Source organism: Dendropsophus ebraccatus, chromosome 10 (assembly GCF_027789765.1).
Source record: "Dendropsophus ebraccatus isolate aDenEbr1 chromosome 10, aDenEbr1.pat, whole genome shotgun sequence".
Taxonomy (NCBI): domain Eukaryota; kingdom Metazoa; phylum Chordata; class Amphibia; order Anura; family Hylidae; genus Dendropsophus; species Dendropsophus ebraccatus.
In genome coordinates, this window is record NC_091463.1 from 52,355,303 (window position 1) to 52,372,340 (window position 17,038).

At 39.1% G+C, this 17,038-nt stretch overlaps 1 protein-coding gene across 5 annotated transcripts in view; it reads right to left on the reverse strand.

Moving 5' to 3' along the window:
- The window catches only part of TENM1 (teneurin transmembrane protein 1), a 316,457-nt gene that overhangs the window by 240,208 nt on the left and 59,211 nt on the right, over window positions 1-17,038 (reverse strand). The gene's annotated exons all lie outside the window — the stretch shown is intronic.

The window sequence follows — 17,038 nt, forward strand, 5'->3', positions numbered from 1 at the left end:
TGCAATAGGGTCTTAAGTCTATGGAGCCAAACTCTTTTTTTCTACACAGAGTGGGGAGTGGACTGCCCTACATTCAGTCTTCTCCCTGCTTATTGTTACAATAGGTATGGGTCTGACCTGGACATTCGGCTCCTACAAATAGAATCATAACATAATTATGTCAATTTTTTTATGACCACAGGTACAGTACACTTTAAAATTAAGGTATCAAATCAAATTTCTGGCAGAAAAGTGGAGATTGACTGCTGTCTGTTTCCAAGGGTAAAAATTTTAAATAAGTTATGCATAAATGGTTAAACTTTCAGGTGAGTGAATTATATCAGCACAAACTGGATTGGTCCTGAATTCCAGTAAAACATCTCTGAGGATCTGACAATGGTCATTTGTTCAACGTAAAGGACATCTTGAATGTCTTGTATTAATTATCAGGACCTACGAGTCCGCACTACTGTTTACTTTTAAGACAATGTTCTTATGTCTCTACTTTCTTTCAATAAAAATTTGTTTTGGAAAAAAAAAAAATAATACAGGAATTCGTTCTTCAGTTCAGAAGCTTATCTAAAAGAGTCAACAATTGATTTAGCACAAATCTGAATTTCATAAATAATTCTGATTTCTTTACAATACACACTTCTTGTGGTTCATTGTGCACTTGTTTCATCCATACTCCTGTATATTGAACAGCCCTAAGTGGCAATGCTTTATTTATCACAGATTACAATCACTCCATTCATTGGGTGAACTCACTGTACTGTACAGGAGCCTCTGACAAGAGTCCTTGCTCCATGGCATATTTCGTGTTAGCAATCAGGGCATTTTTTATTCTAAATCTAACAGTAAGTTTCATCAAATCAGACCCAAAATGAATCTTGGAAGATTCAATCATCTCTAGAAAAAAGTTTGAAGTAACTTTAACCCTTAGGCGATCCTGGACGTACCTGTACGTCCAGGGCCGCCTCCATGTGTTCAGAGCGGGGCCGTGCGACGGCCATGCTCTCAACTGCCCTGGTCCCGGGTGCCGCTCGTAGCCCGGGTCTGCGGCTATTAGCGGGCACGGTCCGATCGCGTGCCCGCTAATAAAGTAATCGGATGCAGCTGTAAAAGTTGACAGCTGCATCCGATTACTTGATGCAGCCGTTCCCTGGTGTCTAGTGGGGTGGATCGCTACTTAGCTGACACTGCAGACAATGGGATCTGACAGGTGAACAACACGTGATGGTTTCTTTCTTTAACAGTAAAAGGTATTCAAGCATGGCAGAAGGGATTTTTTTGTTGGTCTCTGTTTTACAGGCAACACAAGTGTATTGATTTCCTGTTTCATGGTGTGACCTGCCAGTATGACTGTAATGATAACTTACTGTACATGGAGCATGCCTATAAGTGAAGCTTTAGTAACCATCTACTAATTTTTGTAAATCATCACAAAATATGAGACATCTATTACATATGACCTCTAATCATTTATAGAGATATGGGAATCATACAGGCATTTGTGACTGGAAGGCCAGGCAGCTTGTGGGTACAGGACTGTCAGATAGAATAAGTACTAATAGCAATGATACCAGTATGGATTGAGGGCTGGCCTGGGTATAGCACTAAAAATAGTGAGCACAGCAACACTGCAGGCTGAAAGGCAACTCTCACTCTGGGCAAGAATGTTAACTCTTCCTTATAACATCTATGAATGTCCTGATGGCATACAATTGTCTAATATGTTGGTATAACTTTGTCTCAATTGTAACTAAGGCTCTTACCTACATTGAAGATTTTCATTAAAACTGCAATCACTTATGATGGAACTATATTAATAACTTATCTTTATTTATACAGCACCAACTGATCCATAGCACTTCACATAGATCTGTCAATTGAGGTCTATGTCCCCATTAGAGCTCTAAAAATAGTGAACATACAAACTCCTTGCAGATGGTGCCCGTGGTGAAATTTGAACCCAGGACCCCAGCGATGCAACAGGAAAAGCCACTGTGCTGACCTCTGGTTGTGAAAACTACAGATGGAAACATGATGGAAACCTGATCCCTCCCAATAAGTTGTATGATGAACTTGACACCTTTATGTCATCAACTATTATTATAAGGGAAGATGTAAACTTGATCTTATATATTTTATATAAACTATATAACATTGTTGGGTTTTCATAATACAGTATGATCCGTCCATATTGTTTAGGCTGCTTTGCTTTGTTAGGGTGCGTTCACACCTACAGGATCTGCAGCAGATCTGCAGCAGATTTGATGCTGTGTTCAGTTATTTAAATGAAATCTGCTGCAGAAAATCAGCTGCAGATCCTGTAGGTGTGAACGCACCATTAGGCTGTATTTACACAACGTCAAAAAAAGAGAAAAGACAGCCGTTATTGCCGCAATTTAACTGACTGCAATACAATGCATTGAAGTCAATAGACGTCAAAATAATGATCAAGTCAATTATTTTCGGATGTCTTTTGCAAACAGCGGATGTTATTTTTTAGTTGTTTGCACACAGCTTTCCTTTTATTACCCTCCTTTGGCTAGGTTCACACATCGTCTGTTATAAGTAAAGAGCAGACGCTGATTGCAATGGCCTCAACGTCTGTTCTTTTCATGACTTCAATGCAATGCCGCCCACTGTGTCCAAATATCGTTATTCTAACGCCCGTTCTTTAGAACGGGCGTTAGAATAAAGTGCCTGTCAATTATCATCAGCTGTTCACACAATGCAATGTGCAGAGGCGGCTGTACATTACATCAAAGTGAATGGCTAATTGATTTGTGGGCACACCCAACAGTGCCCGCAAATCAATTGTAAAAAAAGAACATTCCTGCAGCCAATAAGAGGTATCAGCAGCCGGCTGTTTAACGATGTGTTTTTAAACGATGTGTGAACATAGCCTATCCCTGTTTTTACTATTAAATCCAATAGAATTTTCAATTAAAGACTTAGGGTGCGTTTACACAGAGAGATTTATCTGACAGATTTTGGAAGCCAAAGTCAGCACTGGATTTAAAAGAGGAGAAATCTCAGTCTTTCCTTTATGACCTCCTCCCTGTTTATAATCTGTTCCTGGCTTTGGCTTCCAAAATCTGTCAGATAAATCTCTCTTTGTAAACGCACCAACATCCAAAGGCCAATTAGCCCACCTAAACTAGAATAATGTACCAGCAGCTGTTATTGCAATGACGGGCGGACAATCCTCAAAATAATGGACGTCATTATGGACTCCAAATGACGGACATCATTTTAAATATTTTAAACAGACAAGGAAAAAACATTGTGGGAACATAGCCTAAGGCAGTTATGTGTTCGCTACTTCAAATATTGGTCAAACATCACCATCCAACATAGCCAGTTAAATGTTACAAAAACCATTATGCTATTTGGGTATTAAACTATTAAAAAAACAACAACAACAATTTAAAGCAAACCATTTAATCCTACAGTTATAACCATTACCCTGAGTGTAAAATATAAGAAGTCTCTCTTTATCTCACGCTGTGCATCTACACAGAGCATAACAGTGTATGGCAGTGTACGTCATGTTCACATGACGTTTTTTATAGCCATTGTTTAAAACTTGAAATATCATTTATTGTTTTGAGTATTAAATAATGTCCATTGTTTTGCAAGTTTCAGCAGCCATCAGTGTGAAGACAGCCGCTGGAACATTATTCTAGTTCAGGTGTACCGATTGCCCTTTAATTTTTAAGCCCATTGAATTTAATAGTAAAGGCGATGAAAGGACGGTAAAAAAAAGAAAAAAAACTGTGTAAACAACTAAAAAAAATAATGTTCGTTGTTTGCAAAAGACGTCTGCGAATAATTGTCATAAACATTATTTTGATGTCAGTGCAAACAACGTCCTTTATTTAATAAACTGTGTGCATTGGACAGCTGTCGTTCTATTGACTTCCCTGCATTCTATTGACTATAAAAATTGACTTTTTTTTTTTTTTTAAAGGCGGTCATCTTTTCTCTTTGTGAGCACAGCCTATAAGTTTTGTTCAGTACCATGTGTAGCATTTACCCTTTGACTTTTAGTACTTATCTTGCATGCATATCTGGCATTTTCATGTGTTATTTCACCTTTACATCTAAAACCCGATTGCAAACTTAATCAGTCCACGGGGAATTACTGAACCTCTGTAGATATCTCTTGTTTACTATGGATAGATTCTGGACTGCATTAAAAAAAAGTGAAACATTACTAACTAATCAAAGCATCCTTCTACTATTATGGAAACACACACACAGACACACACATACATACACACACACACACACACAGACACACACACATACATATTCACAGACATACACACACATACATACACCAACATACACATGCATACATACATACATTCTCACATACATAAACACACACACACACACACACACAGATATAACTACACATAAAAAGGAAACTGCATATTTTTACCTTCCAGTGATTTCTACATAACACCACTAAGGATAATGATAAAAAATGTAGGAATACCTGCATGAACTGTCAACATCGCTTCTAAAGGATCTTACAATACATACATAACATATTCTCTTGTACAAGAGGCCTTATTCATAAATACGAAGGAGGAATTAATCTTTTGTGACTTTTGAACCCATCTTTTTCAGCGTGAACTCTTTTTAATGCCACTTTCAATTATGCAAATGTGTATGGTGAATTTAGGAATTTTTTTCATGCACTTTCTTGCTGTGTGGGTGTATTCTACCTATTGACTGGATGTGCGCAACAATTTAGGGGCTTTTTAAAAACTCACAAATAATAGATGTGTCTTAAAAGCCAGAGCACTTAAACCACGTTTCCTTTTTAAGCCAAAAATTAAGATAAAAGATGATGAAAAGAGATGAAAATGACGATGAGCAAACGTACAAATGATTGATAAAACGTGTTTGAAAAGTCAGACAAAAAAGAAATATGCATAATGTGACAAAACATAGGCAAAAAAAACTGTACATTAGTACATGTCACCCCCCCCCCCCAAGTCATAGTACTGTATAAGGCTATGTTCACACTATGTTTAACAGCGTCCGTTGCATTAAACTGCCTTTAGGATGTTCCTCTGTATCAGCTGCAGGAATGTTCTTTTTTTACTATTGATTTGCGGGCACTGTCGGGTGTGCCGGCAAATCAATTAACCATTCATTTCAATGTAATGTGCAGCTGCTGCCATACATTACATTGTGTGAAAAGCTATTATTTCTGGACGCTGTTTATAGCGTCCGGAAATAATAGGGAGGTACCGTATTTTTCGGACTATAAGGCGCGCTTAAAATACTATGATTTTCTAAGAAATTGTAAGTGCGCCTAATAGTCCAGTGCGCCTTATATATGGATCGGGATACAGCTCCGGCCTCCATGGCGCAGATAGGCTGCTGAGCTCACATCTCCCCGCCACACAGCACAGCGCAGAGCTCCCTCACCTGGACTCCCGGCCCATGGCTCCGCAGGCCTGTCCTGCTGTCCCGCCCTCCCGCTGTAGCGCTGTAGAGCTCTCCCGTTGTAGCGCTGTATCGCTCTCCCGCTGTCCCGCTCTCCCTGCTCTCCGCAGCCCGGATACAGGCTCAGGCATAGGCTTCAGGCATAGACTTTCATTCAATAGCGCCACCTAGTGGCTGGAGGTTATAGAGCAACACTGTACTGTACTGAGGCTCCTAACTATGGTGGCCTCAATGCTCCATGCAGAATTCTGCCAACGGGACTCGCTGGCAGAATTCTGCCTAACCTGCATGGTGCATTACGGCCACCATAGTTAGGAGCCTCAGTAAGTACTGTGATCAGCAGGTGAATTACATTTTTCGTTCGTTCAAACTTATACACTATAATGCGGTGCGCCTTATAGTCTGGTGCGCCTTATAGTCCGGTGCGCCTTATATATGAACCTAGATGGCTTAGCAGGCTAAAATTGAAGGTGCGCCTTATAGTCCGGTGCGCCTTATTGTCCGAAAAATACGGTACATTAATTTAATTGCCATTCTAAAGAATGGGCGTTAACGTAACGATGTGTGAACACAGCGGGCGGCATTGCATTGACTTCAATGCAATGCCGCACCAGCAGTAAGGAACGGATAATGATTCCATTGCAATCAGCGTCCATTCTTTACTGCAAAATTACGTTGTGTGAACATAGCCTTCAGGATTTTTAGGTGTCTATTTAGGGTTCACCATATTAGGCCATGTTCACAGATGGTATAACACCAGTCATTCTGTGACTATGTGTATACGCTCTAGCGGGGGTTCCGTTCATTTAACTACAACGTATGTTTTGTATAAATCATGGGTGTTGTTACAAATTGCAACAAAGGCCGTGATTTATGCAAAACATACATTGTGTGAACATGGCCTTATATTGCAAATTACCTTTAGCCACATGAAACCCGGGGTAGGAAAACCAAAGGAATATCTATCTGCATTGTGTATATTTTTCTCATTCAATGAGGATGTGCTCAGTTTGCAAATCTTCTATTTGGTGCAGTGTATCCATTTTATTTCCCCTTATAATAAAAGACTGACATTTAACAAAAAGGGATCACCATTCCTCTGCACAATTTCACTGAACAAAAAAAGGAAAAAAAAAATAAAGTAACCTAATTCAAAGAAAAAAAATGTGTTCAATGCTCAAGCTGTTAGAACCAGCTCCGTAATTGCTAAACCATCAATGTCCAGAGAAAAGACATGTGAATTAATGTCCTGTTGCTGCGATAAAGTCTCCTTTATGGAAATGAGGAAATAATACAAAATTGGATAATTCTCCTTTGTGTGAGATATGTTATAGTGAAAGACGGCACAAATAGGCATGAGATCATTATGAAATGTTAATGGCTCGATGGTTAATAGGATACATATATAATTAAATTGGAGGTATGAGTAAAAATACATTAACTTCGGCTTCTTCTTTCTTCTGCTATTGAAAATAATGCTAATTATGGTATTTTCGGGGCTATTTTACTCCGTTTGATGTTGTATTTTCATACTTAGAATCCATTCATTAATGCCCAGGCTGAATGTTGTTCTCATCTCCATGAAAAGCTTGCCATTCAAATAGCAACATACAAGACTGTAATGAAAAGTCCTGAAACTATGAATCCCGCACCGTACTTGTGGTCGCCAATTAAAAAGCTAGGCAACCTTGTGACATCCCTGTCTTAAGTTAATGTAGTCCTGGACTGAATATAGCTCATGGAGAAGAAAAGAAAATCTATAGAAGAAATCGATTTAACTACTACTGCGATTCGCAGAGATTTGATTTGCGAATCTTTAGCTGGTGGCAAATCAATCTGTCAGCTTTGCAGCTTGGTAGTTTAATCTCAAAGTTCGCTACTTGATTTGGCCATGTCTAGAAATGGCTAAAGATTCACAAATCAATTTACAAGCTCTCAAGTTGTGGAGTTACTTTGTCTCTTACAATCCCTCCAGTCAGCCTCGGCCACTGCCACATTCTCTATTGCTTCTAAATATTGTGCAAAGATTTCTATTTATAGGGAATGGCACAGATCTGTTGTCAATGATAGGACAGTCTGCTTTGCGTTTATCTCCAGCAAATATGGCAGGAAGTCCCTGATGAGATGAGGTGACAGATCTCAGGTAATAGATAAAGGGGGTTAGGGGGGAAGGTGAGGGGGGAGTTCTCTAGGGTCCTTGCGTGCTATACAACCAATGTACAGTATGCCACAAAATGTGGCTAGAGCTTTGTTCACACTGCTGTTGTGAGTTCAGTTTTTATAGAAGCTGTAGTAATAATAATAATAATAATAATAATAATCAAATATATTAGTTTGTAATAGACCCTAATAATTTTTTAAGGATCCCATTGACATACAATTGGATAATCAGGTTACTGGAGTTTTCATATCAGAGTGCAAACTATGCTAGTCTAGCATTAAAAAACAACTAATATAAGATTATGCATATAAGTGTTAACGAGGGTTGTCGAGCCAGGGCTTGTTGTTTAAATTTAGTTTTTATGTTGAAAATATATATTTTTTCTGATTTTTGAATTTATTTATTTTTTTCTTTCAGATTTTCAATCTTACTATCCATATTATGAGAGAAACAGATCACTGATCTCAGGTAGATCAGCCAAAGATAACACTGCCAGCTACTAGTGAAAGCACTCAATGCAGTGAAATCCTAGGTGCATTGCCCCCTGCGAACATGAATATGCAAAAGAAGTGTCTCGAAACACAGGACTAGCCAGATATCCCTCCGGGAAGGGCCCAGCCAAGGGGTGGCTCCAGTAGGGAAACCACCATCACCAAAGTGATAAGAGAAGGTTGCTGTAAAGTGATCTGTACAGCACTGCAGTGACATGTGACACCAGTAGGTAGAGGAGACAATAGCAGCTCCCTGTGGAATGACCTCTTCAAAAGCCACAGAGTAAGCTCAGTAATGTTTCACGTTCATCTCAAGGGGAAAGACTGTCTATTGTCGTCTATGTCCATGAGGCTTGTCTTACTAATAGAGTCATAACAATTACATTGAAATCTCTATTTTGACCCCCCCCCCCCCCCCCCGCACACACACGCACACACACACACACACACACACACACCCTTTGAATATATGTCCTAGGATCTAGTTATAACTTCTGGAAAATGGGCTTTACTCATAGCTGCACATCCAATAATCAGATTTTGACGAGTACGAAGTTACTGTACTATTTGCAGTAAACACTTTTTGACCTGCACAGCCGTCAGATTTGTTGTCTGAGCTATTTCTCCGGAAATTTGAAGCAAATTTCTTGTTGGTAATTAAAGGATTTCATTTTTTTTTCTCTAGAGGAAATATGAGTGTAATGATTTCATGAACACATCCAGTTATTGCTACACACATTACATTGTATTATAGCCTTAACTCTCTATTCTTTTTGCTTTTGAAATTTATTGTGTTTGGCTTGTAGTGTATTTGCGGGAGGAATATCTCACATATTAAAAAGTCTGATTTTATTTCATTTACTTTTATTACCTGTGTGATGGAGTACATTGTTTTTGCTCTCAGTGTCAACAACTGAGCTTATCAAATTTAGACAAAGGATTATTTTTCAAACTCTTCGTATGTGAGATAGAGATTAAATAAAAATATTGTTTTGTGCTAGAACCTTTTTCTTTCATTACTGTGTTGTTGGTAACATCGCTGCAAAATTACAGGAGCTTCTGAAACCGTAAGAAAGATTTCTTTATATTGAAAGTCTAGTAAATTAGCTTATAATAGGGACTCATGGCCGTTGTTTTATTCAGCTGGAATCTAGTTCTATGTAAACAATGGTCAGGAGAAGAAGTGGTGGACAACCATTAAAAGAACAGTTCAGACTTTGACCTCTTCATTACTGTGGTCAATCCAAAAACTGGAAAATCCAAAAAATAATTGTTAGTTTTACTTTACAATAGTTCAAAGGGTATTATAGTATCATATTTTGTTATATTATGCTGGGGATGCTATGGACTGGGGGATCTTCAGCTTTCTAGTTGTTACAAAACTACAATTCCTATAATGCCTGGACAGCTATCCCTATCTCTCAAAGTTCCTGTTACAGCCTCTGCTAGCGACCATCAAGGGGTTGGGTAGATTAGGCAGCAAGTGACCAGTGAGTTCTTGAAGTTGATGAAAATTTGGGGAAAGTGGTAGTTTTAGAATGTCTTTCACAAATTTTGATGGATAGACTGGGCAGAACATTTCCAAAATAGCAGCTCATGTAACATCTTCCCAGAATGCACTGTTTAGTACATACCAAAAGTGGGCCATGAAAAGACAAGAGTCATTGATGCCACATTAGAGTTTATCTGATCAGATCCCAAAGGAGAGATATTATGGCACAAATTGCTAAAAAAGGATAATGATTGCCTGAGATGAAGGAGTCAGAACATAGTGCATTGTGATAAGCTGGACATAAGGCTTCAAAGCCACAGACTGACAGATTTCACCCCCGAAATTGCCTACAATGGGCATGAGAGTATATGAGCGGTAGGTGGCGTGGTCTGATAAATCACGTTTTATGGCACATCATGTAAATGGCAAGATGCAGGTGTGTTATTTTCCTAAGGAGGAGGTAAGGATATACAGCACTATAGGGACAAAACAAGCCAGTGACGGCAGTGAGACGCTCTGGATAATAGTCACGTCCTGCCATTTATGTTGATGCTACTTTGACACATTCTATTTAACTAAACATTGCTGCAGACCAAGTACACACCTTTCTTGCTGTGGTATTCCCTTATTCATTGTTGTCTTTTAACAGATAATATACCCAGATAATATATCCCAGTGCAAAAACATAAAAATTTAAATTTTTATTGCAGAAATCAATAGTACAAGCGATTTTAAGAAATTCTGTCATAGGTTTTATTAGGCAATAAAGCCTCTTTCTGTACTCAAAAAGCAGTTTTTTTAGCCTCCCCTCTCATTTCTTATCTGTGCATTATCAGGCAAAGCTGTCTTTATTACAGAGGAACAAAATAAAGACGAGTTTTCTGAGCTCATTATAAACTATGGAGTGGGGAGGGGTTGAGGGGGATGAGTGAGCAGGGAGAACAGGAAAGATGCTGTACAGTTTGCAGACTGTCTGGGCACATAAAATGCTGGATTCACAGGTCAGAAAGGTCAGTGCTTATCTGGGATCTTGGTGTGTTCACTCATTGTCTCCGTGTTCACTCGTGTGTGTGTGGGGGGGGGTAGGAAAACAGCTGTTTGAGTACAGAAGGAAACTCTTTTGCTTAGCAAAACCTATTACAGAGGTTTTTTTTATCACTTGTACTATTGTTATGTATTGATTTCTGTAAAATGACATTTAAATGACAGTTACGCTTTAAGATCTGCTTTGAGAGATGTTACAAAGAATTCTTGACCCCCAAATTTTGAAAATCTAAATGTGATCAAGCAAAGATGTCAGTGATAAAATAAAAGACACCTGGAATAAGACATCTATATTTAAATGAAAGGCAACCTCCCATAGTTTATCAAAATGAATAGACCTGTACCGTGACCCTGTAATATTTTATTGTGCACTGTAATACGCAAGTTTGTACAAATTATAATGAAAATAAAAGTAACTGCTCAACGCTCATCATTTATTGTTACTTTAACTTTTCCATTTATGAGTTATTTGCTGGCAGCACTTCACTTACTGAGAAGGGATACACAAACTCAAGCACAACAGCAATAAACAAGCAGGAGAGCGAGTGCATTTTGCTCAGCGGAATACATCATTAAGTGTTCATCATAGGAGAAGATACCAAGCAGGAAATGAAAACAGAAAATGAGAACTGCACATTTAGCTGCTCATTTAAAGTGTTCTCTGTCAATCACAAGCGCTTCAACTATGGTTATTTATACATTAGCACTTCAGAGCAGAGGTTTTTATCATGTTCAGCTGGATTATGTTGTTGATCAGATCAGGAGGAAACATTCACCCCAGAGCCTAGGTAAACATGGAATCATCTTATCTGATGATTTAAAGGAACATCTATTGGGTAGAACCTGGAAGTATTTGTCTATTGTTTCTTTGGTATTTTTCTTGCTGGAAAGGTAGCATATAAAAAAAAGAAAAAGATATGCAGCTAGCGAGACAAACAACGTCGCTACCTGACAACATCTACTAGTTTTCCAGTGAGTGTAAAATGTAATAGGGTCTGAATGTTCAGAAGCAAAGTTCTGGATTCTAGTTATGCTCGCTATCTTTTAAAATGCTTTAATATAAACCTTTGAAAATGCAGCTCAAAATGTGCTTAACTGGGCACTGGTGTTTCAAACAATGAGAGCTAATTTAATTCCTAACATATTTATAAATTACTTCATTTGACAAAATTATCCTCCAATCCACAAAAGACAATCACAGGTTTTTCAGGCGCAGATTGTCCGCAAAGTGCTAGGTGCAATGACCATGTATGCAGTTACGAAAATGTATATAAAACAGGCACAACGTGTTTCAAGGCTGGACTGGCTCCTTCCTCAGGTGCATAACAAATACACACATATATATATATATATATATATATATATATATATATATATATATATGCACTTGAGTAAGGGGCCAGTCTGGCCTTAAAACACATTATGCTGTTTTTATATACATTATATACAGTCGTGCAGTTGATATCTTCCTTCCTATAATATCTTTTTCAACTGTCACCAATGTTCTTCTGAGTATGCAGACATATTGGTATTTTGTAATAGAAGCAGCAGGCGCTATCCTCTTAGGGCCTCCTGGAATATCTAAAGGTAGTCTGGGCAGCCCCTCCCACAGCTTCCCATGCCCATCCCCCCTGCTCGATGTCTGTGCATGTAATAGTACAGACAATAAGTAGGGAACGAGGAGCAAGCAAGCACTGACCTGACAGGTCGGTGCTCACTTGCTCTGAAATATTGGGCTAATACAGCCCATATTTCCCTGCAATCCTGCAATCTTCTTTCAACTGCCTGTCTTCTGTCAACACATTACAGAGGGTGGAGGTGGGGTTTAGCAAGTTCTCTGTGCAAAAGATTGGGAGAACCTAGGCTGTGTATCTGCAAGCTGTAAGCCTGTCTAATTACTAAAGATGATCCACACAGTTCCTCAAAGGGAAATCAAGGCTTCTTTTTCATCAGTAAAAGTAACTAATATTAGGGTCCTTTGGTACTTCATTAGCTCCACCAGTATTCAAATAACTTATTTGGTTTCGGAGTTGGTTAACAAGAAATTGTATCACCCTGCAAAAATCTTTACTGTCTGGATTTTACCTGCATCTTTGATCATGCAACCACTGTCATGGGCAAAATAACTGTGTAATTCCAACCAAAAAATTAGCTTCCCAGCCAGCAATGTTGCAAACATAGACATAATGTGAAGATTAAAGGGCAAGAATATGTGCTGTTAGTGGTTTTTATTTCCTCGGTAGAGAAGGATAGGACATCTCAGTGACAGGAGTGGGAAGAAAGGATAAAAAAGAAAACAGCTGGAGGTCATGATGCTATATGAAACAGGCAAGCAACCAATATTTGTGCAAGCTAAGATGGCTTCAGGGCACACTGAAAATGGAGTCTAGGAGGTTAGCCTGTCAGGAGGTTACATCTTCCAATTTATATGTGCAGAATGCTTGGAGTTGGAGGGGATTGTGGCTGAGAATGATAGGTTGTGGCTGAGATTGTGGCTGTGATATGTAGATGAGGGGACATATATCGAGTAGCAAAGAAACATGAAAGAGGGGGTCCAAGAAGAACCATAGCTTTAGTTTAGAAGAATTAGGGCAGGTCATTTTAGGGTCCTATATCACACCAGTGGTTTAATGGCGTCATGTACAAAACATCTCATAACAATATAAACATATCGGCCCAGATTTTTCTGATATTTTGTGTATCTACAATAATATGATTAAAAAAATATACAAAAAACTACAAGCATGTTATAGAGCATAGAAGTACCTGGTTACTGTGTGGTGACAAGGCTAGATGTACTATAGCATCATACCTTATACTAAATACTGGATGGAGTCTGGGCATACATTCACTAAGGCTAAATTCTTATGAAGACTGGAAGGTTTGTAGTAATAGAAAAGGTAACGGTAACTAAACAGAAAAGTGAGCAACAAATTAGGAAAAGGCATTGAAAGGGAGAACAAGCCATTGTGATGCTTTCCATAAGAAGAACAGGCTATTCTTTCTGCCACTTTTGGAGCCTGTCATTATTACACATTATTATACAGGGACCAATTGTGCGCTAGATGTTGATTGAAGGTGTACGTCTGACTGCTAGAAATATAATAATAATCTTTCAGCTTGAGGAGATTTAATGATATGCTATATTAAGCACTAATTAAAACGTCGACCAGAGCCACCTCTGACACATTTATTTTCTGACTGCTCCCACTCAATAATTTTTATAATATTTGGCACAGGGAAAAAAAATACTAAAGCGGACGCCCTTATTAGCGGAGCTTTAATGCTCCCAGGCCGCTTATCACTGTGGGCAGCCTGTTTACAGTCCATTGTAACAATCCTGCTGGGTCCTGGTAATTCTTGTACAAATTGAGATGTAAATGGATCAGTATGAATAATAATGCCAAGTGGATATGATTTTAATCAAAAGACCTAAAGACATTAAATTAGTCTCCATTTCTTTAACTGAGGTCAAATTGACTTCAAGTGACAAATTGGTCTGTAAGAGTGTGGCCTCAATGACACTGCGGTGGATGGACCATGTAAATTGTAACCCATGATGGATGTAATATAGTGCTAGCTATAATGATGGCCTATAAAGAATAGAGAAATTCAATGATACCTTAAAACGGGATAATAAATCAGTAATCGGGCTGCTAGAATGTTCTGAAGACTCCTGACTTGCTGTTAATGCCCGTTATCATTATGAAATGATTTATTATCAGGCAAAAAGCAATGACAGCACAGTATCTCAGTGAATAGCACTGTTTGCCTTGCAGCACTGGAGCTTGTACTCAAATCTGACCAAATACCACATCTGCATGGAGTTTGTGTCGTCTCCGATTGTTTTTGTGCTTTCCTCCAGGGACTCCAGATTCCTCTCATAATCCAAAATCACACTAAGGGCCCGTTCACACTGCGGAAAACAGGAGGAAATTCCAAGCGGAATCCTCGCTGTGGACTCCACTCAGAACTCCACCTGCCTCACTGTCTCAATGTTACTGCATGTAGAGGGTGCCCCATTCATAACATTGAGGCAGTGAGACAGGTGGGATTCAGAGCAGAGTCCATGGTGGGGATTCCACTCCTAATTTCCGCCTGTTTTCCGCAGTGTGAACAGGTCCTTATACAATGGCTAAAGAAAGTTAAAAGATCAAGTATTGGTTAAAATTAACTATACTTCAACAATAAAGCACAATGAGGTTTGCTTAGTAAAATGGGGCATGTTGAATTAGTTCTGCCGCTAGATGGCATGTGTTAATATAACACAACAGCATCTAGGGCAGAAATACTTTATTGTCCAACTACAGTACCTAAGACAATCTACAATCGAAGACAATAACTATATATAGCGCCATAATACTGAACATAGTGCACAATGGTTAAGACTTTGTACTGTATCTTTGAGGTCCAGAAGCAATTTATTCTGTATTCAATGGAGATGGACATCTAGCAGTTGGAGGTCCAGTTTAACATAAAGCTGTTTCTTTATTGTAACCACATTGAAATAGCTTTAACCCTTTGAGGACCAGGCCCAAAATGACCCAGTGGACCGCGCAAATTTTGATCTTAGTGTTTCCGTTTTTCCCTCCTCCCCTTCTAAGAGCTCTAGCACTCTCAGTTTTCTATCTACAAGCCATGTAAGTGCTTGTTTTTTACAGGAATAGTTGTACTTTGTAATGGCGTCATTCATTTTACCATAACATGTACGATGGAATTCCAAATATATTATTTATGAAGATATAAATTGGTGAAATCGCAAAAAAGAATGCAATATGGTAACGTTTGGGGGGTTCCTGTGTCTACGTAATGCACTATATGGTAAAAGCGACATGATACCATTACTCTATAGGTCAGTACGAACACAACCATATGCAGGTTTACGCAGATTCTCTAATGTTATATATTTTTTTTAAATGAAATCCTTTTTTTTGGCAATTAATTATAAATAAAATGGGACTATTGTGACGCTTATAACGGTTTTATTTTTTCACCTACGGGGCTGTATGGGGTGTCATTTTTTCCGCCATGATCTCTAGTTTTTATTAATACCATATTTGTGAAGATCGGACGTTTTGATCACTTTTTATTAATTTTTTTATATATATAATGTAACATAAAATCGGTAATCCGCACACTTTTTTCCCTCTTTTCGTGTACGCCGTTTACCGTTCGCAATGACGCTTGTTATATTTTAATAGATCGGACAATTACGCACGCTACGGTATATTATATGTTTATCTATTTATTTATTTTTATATGTTTTATTTATATAATGGGAAAGGGGGGTGATTTCAACTTTTATTGGGGGAGGGGTTTTGGGGTAGTGTGTTAGTGTTTTTAACTTTTTTTTTTTTTACACATTTGAAGTCCCTTTGGGGGACTTTTACATTCACTACTTGGATTTTTACACTGATGATTGCTATGCCATAGGCATAGCATTGATCAGTGTTATCGGCGATCTGCTCATTGAGCCTGCCTGTGCAGGCTCAGTGACCAGAGCGCCGATCGGACCGCACGGAGGCAGGTGAGAGAGCTCCGGCGGCCCGTTTTACCGATCGGGACCCCCGCAGTGTGACTGCGGGGGTCCCGATCGGTAGGTGACAGGGGACTCCCCCTGTCACTTACACTTAAACGCCGCGGTCGCGCCGCGATCGCGGCGTTTAAGGAGTTAATGACACGCGGCAGCGCGATCGCTGCAGCGTGTCATTGCCGGTGAGGTCCCGGCTGCTGATTGCAGCCGGCCCCCACCTGCTATGAAGCGCGCTCCGCTCCGGAGCGCGCTTCATAGCGGGAGAAACACCCAGGGCGTACAGTTACGCCCTAGGTCGTCTGGGGACAGACTTCCATGGCGTAACTATACGCCCTGGGTCGTCTAAGGGTTAAAGGGGTACTCCAACAAAAATGTTTTTCTTTTCTTTTTTTTTTTTTTTTTTCAAATCAACTGGTGTCATAAAGTTATATAGATTTGTCATTTACATCTATTTAAAATTTTTAAGTCCTTCAGTACTTATCAGTAGTGATGAGCGAACATCCAGATGTTCGGTAAGGATCCTGAGTAGTAGTGATGAGCGAACATCAAGCATGCTCGAGTCGATCCGAACCCTGAACTTTCGGCATTTGATTAGCGGTGGCTGCTGAAGTTGGATAAAGCCCTAAGGCTATGTGGAAATCATAGATATAGTCATTGGCTGTGTCTATGTTTTCCAGACAACCTTAGAGCTTTATCCAAGTTCAGCAGCCCCAGCTAATCAAATACCGAACGTTCCCGAACCCGGTTTGCTCATCTCTAATCCTGAACATAAAAAAATGATTGTGATTGGTTCGTGCTCGCCGAACATTCACAAACAAATAACGAATGCACAGTAAAAGCACATGTGTCGGTCTATGCACATG